The following is a 7,023-nucleotide window of genomic DNA, read 5'->3' as shown; positions in this document are numbered from 1 at the left end:
ATAGAATTGGTGGTGAATGTGGGTATAAAAAAGGGAGTTCCAGTCAAAATGTAAGTATTAATCCAAAGGAAGTTCCGGTGTTAATAATCCCTCACCACTAGTAGTAAGCCTTGCCATGAAATTTCTAATGATTTTAATTACATATTATTTATTCCAAAAGTACTCAGAGAACAAAAAGGGAGGGGGCGGGGAGAGAAATCGAAAAAGACAAAGCGACAAAGCTTTGGTCAAGTCCACGTGTGCCAGTCTAGCCGTGAAGTCATGTGGTTTCTGCTGGGCTCGTCCACAAGGGCATGTCCTCACAAACCTCCTAGGGGCTCGGGGCAGGACCACAAGTACGATGGTGGAGTCAGCAGACACAGCACTGATTCCACAGGAAGAAAACCACCAAGGGCAGAAGGAGCCCAACTTCTGGGCGACCCGGTAGTTAGAGGAAAGCCTTTTTTAAACTCGGTGGAAAGGCTCACATACAGCAGGCACCAGTGTCATTACCAAAGCCACCGGGCCTGTCTGCCAAGCTGGGTGGATGTGGCCTCTTGACCAGGTTTTATTCTTGGCCCCTGCCGTCCACTTGTCCCTCTGCTATTCCTGCAACTCAATAACCAGCAGATGCTTGCTTTGTGGGCTCCAGCCTCTCCACCGTCCGTCTCCTCGTTTGTTCTGGCATCTACTTCAAATGGTAGAGCATCTGTGAAATGGCCCAAAGTACTCCAAGATTCTGCTTCAGGGTTAAGAATTTGTGTCTGCATTGCCAAGACTCTTATGAGTTTTCCAATCAAATACACAACCAGCCTGACCCTGACAATCACGAAGTACTTTTCGTTAGGGTCTTCTCTCAGCAAATACCTGTCGCTGCTCAAACACCGGAGCGGGGAAGAGAATTGGGAGCTCGCTTTTCGTCCTCTCCGGACTTGCCCATTTCTCCCCCTTCTCTTGTACCATTACTACGTGTTAACTCCCAAATGCCTCTCTAGGCCAGACCTCCGTGCCCAAATCCCGACCCAGAAATCCAAGAATCTAATGGGTGTTCCAACTACCGACGGCTTAAAACAGAATTCCTCTTCCTCTTGCCAACCCACTTCATCATCTCCCGGTTTCTCCCGCCTCCGGCTTGGGAGGCAACCTTGACTTTCCCCTTCAGTCTCCCCTCGAGTCCCAAAGCTATCCTGCCCGAGCCGGGCTCAATTGGCCAAGGAGAGCCACGCCTCCGTCAGATGTCCGCAGGCTTCCCGAGGGGCCCTCCCTCCGCGCCGCAGCCAGCAAGGCTCATGTGGGTGCGTACCCACGGCGTGCACTTAGCAAACGTCCTTTTTCCTCCTTCATGTCGCCCTCCGGGCCACGGCCCACGGCCCAATTTCGGAAGCACCAGGTGTGTTGAAGCGACCTATGTCCTTCCATCTTCGGGAGGAAGAAATGAACTGCCTTCATGGAGCCCAGGTCCGCTCCTCCGAAGTGAACGCTTAAAAGCGGCTCGCGTTTTCCAACAGTGGCATCTCTGAGGAAAACTCAAGAAATCAAACAGATTTCCTCAAACTCAAGAGGAACCCAATGAGTCCGTTAAACAGTGACAAGGTACAAAGCCAGACTAACCCGGGTGGAGACTTCCAGAAGAAAGTTTTGGCAAAAAGAGTACAAAGTCACAAACGGGCCGAGGCCGGGGCCAACCGAGCAAGCCCCTGCCATGGGGCCCCGCACATCTGCTCCACACTGGGATTTTTTCAGCCTGCCCTCCACCTACTGAGATGTGGCTCGGGTGGAGGGGCGTTCTGAGGGTACGCGCCCTCAACCCCGGACTTTCGACTCCAAGCAGAATTTTCAAAGAATAAAACGTCTAAGTCCAAAGAGCAGGCTCCCCTCGACTTGGTTAGAAGCCTAGCCCCCGGTCGATGGCTACGCGCCAAGGAGGGCCTTTTCCCTCCCACCTGTGGGGAGCAGAGTCCCCACTTCCAGGGCTGACACCACACAGGAGTGTTCACCAACCCAGGGTACCACCCGGCAACCCAGAAGCTGGTCGCGGAAGTGGCTTTCTCCAGTGAAATTCTTCTTTCCCAGGGGTTGATGACTCCAACTCTAAAGACTCCTGCCTCCCCCTTCCCAGCCCCCCGCCTTGCATCCCACTCGCATTTTCCTGAGGCTCACTGACTGTAGGAAAACAAGTATCGCATTATGCTGGACTCCCTGGAATGAGATCAGTTCTAGTTTCAAATTCCTTGCCGAACAAGCCCAAGGCCACAGACCCAGTACAAATCCCAGCTGCTCAGCGGGGCAGAAGGCCTGAGCGAGCTCAAGAAAGCACGACTGAAGTCGTGACCGGCAAACGCATCCTAAACCTGGACCGGCTTCCTTCCAGGTCTGGTCCACAGCGCGGGGCACGAACACGTCTGTAAAGGACCCGGTCTCGGCTCCTCCCCCCGAGGCAGCACCGCCAAGGCGAGGCTGTGGTGCGGCGCTGGGCTGCGATTTTCTCCAACTGGCACCATCTGTGGGTGCCCTGCCAGACGTGCTGACAGAGCAGGCTGCGTAGACCATTACTAATCTACCGGGGTCGGCGGGGTCAGGCCTGCAACATGAGGCCTATAGATTTCAAAGGCCGGCCTTCCCCCCACACCAGCTCATCAATCTAGGCTGAAAAGCAACCACATTTTTATCCTTCTTTTAAATTTCAAAGAAAAAATTCTCATCTTCGAGTTTAGCGTGGGGGATTGCTTGCACGTCATCGGTGTCCGGAGACCAGCTGAGTGGTACATCTGCGGGGCTGGAGGCTCAGCCGTTGATCCTCTGCCAAAATTGGGTGACCAGGCCAGGGGGACGACTTTCCTCACGCACACAAAGCCTTCAGAGCGGCGGCGTAGAGGAAGGCCAACAGGGAGCAAGATTCAAACTCTACTGCTGCCAGACACCGCCCCTAAGGGGAGTCTGCAGAAGAACAGTAAATGCCAAAGACCATCCTATCAGGATGGTACCGTGGGAGCCCAGGCAGTGCAATTCGGGCTGGTGAATGAAAACACAGCCTCACCCCCCATCCATCTCAGAATTCACCCAAGAGGCCTGCAACTGCCAGCAGCTGCCGATCAAGTGTTTACTGAACGCCTACTGTGCGCCAAGAGCTATGGAATAAGCAAGTCTCGTGCTCAGCTCTATACTGGCCAAGGGCCCCGTGGAAACAGGAAGTCAGTCCCACCTTCAAAAGGCCATTGGGTAGCAACGGCATGATTCCAGGTATACTACGGTAACTAAAAAATCTTAGGTTGTTCCATAAATGCAACTTTTGGTGTGTCAAGACCAACTACTGTCATCATTTCTTGACAGATGGTATGTTATTCTAGATCTTCAAGTCAAACGATGACTCAATCTGCCAACAGTCCACCAATCACCACAAAACTAAGACATCACTGCAAACTCCAAAGAAACCAGATCTTTATTTACAATGATTAAAGGCTTAAGGAAATTAAGGTAAGTGACCTCATCTTCTTACTTTTGCTTACATATCAGTTTCTTCACTGAACAGTTTTAATTGGGCTAAAAAGGTCATAATAAAGAGGAACTTGTGGGGCTAAAATAAAATGAATAATCCCTCTAACCCAGGTCCTTTCCCTCACAGAACTGTGGGCTTGTTGAGAAGCAGGCAGGGAGGGTCACGGATCTACCATGGTCACTTCAGCATGATCTGAAGCAGGTGGCAGGAGTCTGTGAGTAATTTCTTCTTGCAGTTTTTCCGGACTCCAGGCAACTACAAGCAAAGGCTGGCCCAGCTACCAGCACACCCCCCGCCCCCAGGCTGCTCCCCTCACAAGGGTGCCTCAGCATGACCTAAGAAGCAGTCACCCCATCCCTTAGCCTTAATCTGTTCCAGATCAAGGAAGCACTGCTATCATAACAACAGACCTGCACGCAGCCCTTGGACTCCTCTGGATATCCTACAACGTGCTAAGCACACGATACCAATGGAAGCATTTCGAATGAGAGGCTTCACATCTATCGTGACTTTACGAACCCATCCTGGGACGTGCTGGCACTGAAGATTTCATTCTCTCTATAAAATGAACACCTTCACGTTCCAAGATGACCTGTTTTGGTCTTTGAGAAATAGTCAGATTTTACGAGCCCTAACTCAACACTAGGCTTCGGGTGTAAAGCTTTCTGCTGTCTTTCCCCCACCTCCAAAGCCCTATATTATGTTTTAGAGGCTGGGATTGTTCTAGACACCAGCAGCTCCTTTTTTAAACAAAGGCTGCCAAACATTTATCTCCCTCTCTGTCTGCTTCTGCTGGGGCAAAAGATAAGCATCGAGACAGAGACTTGCATCGTGTTTTACCTGTAACTCATCTAAACCACCAACTGACAAACACAGGTTCTGCCTCTGAGCACCAGGGAAGCTTGGGCATAGAAATAGCTGCACAGACCTGTGCCTCCAACATCACTGCCAGCACAGAGGCGGTGAGTGCAACGATCAGAAGGCAGGAGGCCTAGATGGTGGAATGGGAAACCCTCGACAAGTCTCAAAATATCAAGCCAAGCTAGAAGGTGGCAAAGATATGGCCACAGAACTCACAGTAAAGACCTAAACGGCCACATTATAAGTAGAGATAGGAACAAATCCATGTATCTCCAGCAGCCCAAGCATCCCCCAGAAAAACAGCCAGCATAGATGTGGTCAGACTCTCTTCCACTGTAAGCAACTTATGAGCCTATCAAGCCATCTACACTCTCTTTTGCCTCTTCGATTTCTAAAAATTTAATCATACTTCACTAGCCTATTGCTGAGAGGCAGGATATTTGTTTTTTATCCACTATTGCTAAGCATGAATATTAATGGATACACTTTAACTCTGCATTTATAGGATTATACTGGTTTGTAAAGGGCGGAGAGACCCTCATTTCTGAAGAAATAACAGAAGGACAAAAGGAACCAAGTTCATTTTATTCTGTCTTCCATGATCAATTAAATGCTAGGCAGTTTAAGATTCTAATGGAAGATTCTTGCAGGGTCCTCAGAAGCCCTGCCCAACAGGAGACCCCCACCATATACCAGGCACTGAGTAGGGTCCAGGGGTATCAAGATATGACCTCTGCCCCCCTCCCCCCAGCATCCTGGGACAAATGGGAATCAAATGCTCTTAAGTCCTTAGGGCTACAGTTTTTCTTAAGAGACTTGCTGACATGCGATATTGACACAACAGCCAGCCTTCTACAGGTTCAGAGAGGGAGGAAAAACACACAATAGCCAGGGTTAGAACACGGAGAAATATTTTGGTTTCTGATAAAATGCTGGTATAATATTAAAACCAGTTACGAGTGATCAAAGGAACCTACACTAAACACTGTGGTCACTCTGCCTTCATGTGCCATTAGCATCTGCCCAAGAGCCACCTCTGTGACAAATCAAAATGGCTTGCCCCAGGCTCTGCTTACAGGAGCCACTGTCTGATTTTGCGAACAGGTTACATTATGGGGCCTTTTTTTTTTTTTTAAACATTTAATGTACCTCATACAACACCTTCTCTACAATGTTTTTGGGAGATCACTCCCTAATCCCCAATTCTTCCTCAAGGAAACCAGTTAAGAATCCTTAAGAGAATTAACTTAGACAACTAATTACCGCCCCCCCCCCCAACCCACACACAAAAAAAACCCCTCAAGGCAACAACAATGATCACCACGAGGTATGGAAGACAAACAGAAACAAAAAGGAGGACGCCTTTCTGTTCTGGGGAGTTGCAAGCAAAATGCCAACCTGTAGGAGTAAAAGCTTTCCTCTCCAAGCTCCAAGTTTTAACACACAATCCAGAAACCAACAGAACACCATTGGCCCAATTCCAAAGTTATTCTAATGGGGCTGATTCACATAGTTGACCTTGCATTTGATGGCATTATCACCACACGTAGAAAGAAATACAAGTTATTTAAGGTGTTGAGGTATAGTCTCTGCCCATAAATATTTTAGTATTTTTTCCAGATGCCCCATCTATTTTCCCAACAGTGTGCACAGTTCACTAAACAAGGCCATAAATAAAGACTGACTTTTTAAAGAAGGCTTAGGATTATAGGCTATTTTTAGACCTTTATTGATCATTCCAGAACGTGCCATCTCTCCATGTATATTGTGAAGTAAATACTGTATTTTCTGCTTCATAGGATTCTTTTAAATATCAACTTTTAAAGTCACAGAATTGCAGCATCCTAGAGTTTCAGAAAAGCTTAAGAGCCAACTAGTTTATCTCGCCTGTCATTAATGAAACAACGAGAACTTAGGAAGTCATGTGACTTGCCCAATGGCGTGCCTTTGAAACCCATCAGGTTATACCAGCCAAGCTGAAATACAGTGACTAACACCTTATATGGGCAAAAATTTACCTTTTTTTTAGCTACTTTGTACAGAAGTTATAAATAATCCAAGATTTCTTTTTAAATATATCTGTATTAATACATTTCAAAACAAATCTATTGCAATCATTTAATGGGTTGCTTAAATATAATGTTTTCATAACCACCTTTCAAAGCATAAGCACATGTTGAAACTCACTGGACCACCCAAGTCAAAAATCTACTTATGCTATTTAATGTTTATTTGGTTTGTTTCTAAATGTGTATTTAAGTGGCAAAGTCATAAAAGGAAGAATTAATGATAATCGATACCAGACCTGCACCCATGGAGTGCTTCTTGAGTTTACGGTATTTAGTCAAGTCGGCCAAGGGGGAACAAAAAACTATTCTAAAATGAGAAAACTCTGTATAATACTTTAAAAGCAAGTCCCCAACCATATGCTGTATTCTTAAAGCACAATTATCCCGAGACCAAAACACAATCCTCTGAAAGACACTGATGGAAAGGAAAATGTAGACCTCTCAGAAGTGTGTGGAGGTAACAAACGAGATTTAATGCCAAAAAAGAGTAGGCTTTTTGCCCATTTAAGATACCTTCAAAACTATCTGTCATTATAGCTTTAGATTCTAAAATGAACTACCAGCTTTAAAAAGACCGAGCAACAAAGGATCGATCTACTTACCTAAACATGCAGATGG

At 47.0% G+C, this 7,023-nt stretch overlaps 1 long non-coding RNA gene across 1 annotated transcript; it reads left to right on the top strand.

Moving 5' to 3' along the window:
• The first annotated feature begins 341 nt into the window (after positions 1-341).
• LOC128315708 (uncharacterized) lies at positions 342-5,631 on the top strand. Its single transcript, XR_008298769.1, has 3 exons — positions 342-3,229; positions 3,327-3,453; positions 3,711-5,631. It is a non-coding gene; the product is annotated as an uncharacterized LOC128315708 (long non-coding RNA).
• Positions 5,632-7,023: the final 1,392 nt, after the last annotated feature.

The sequence above is a fragment of the Acinonyx jubatus genome, chromosome B2 (genome assembly GCF_027475565.1).
Source record: "Acinonyx jubatus isolate Ajub_Pintada_27869175 chromosome B2, VMU_Ajub_asm_v1.0, whole genome shotgun sequence".
NCBI lineage: Eukaryota > Metazoa > Chordata > Mammalia > Carnivora > Felidae > Acinonyx > Acinonyx jubatus.
The sequence above is the reverse complement of the archived record's forward strand: the minus strand, read 5'-3'. Positions and strand labels throughout refer to the sequence as shown.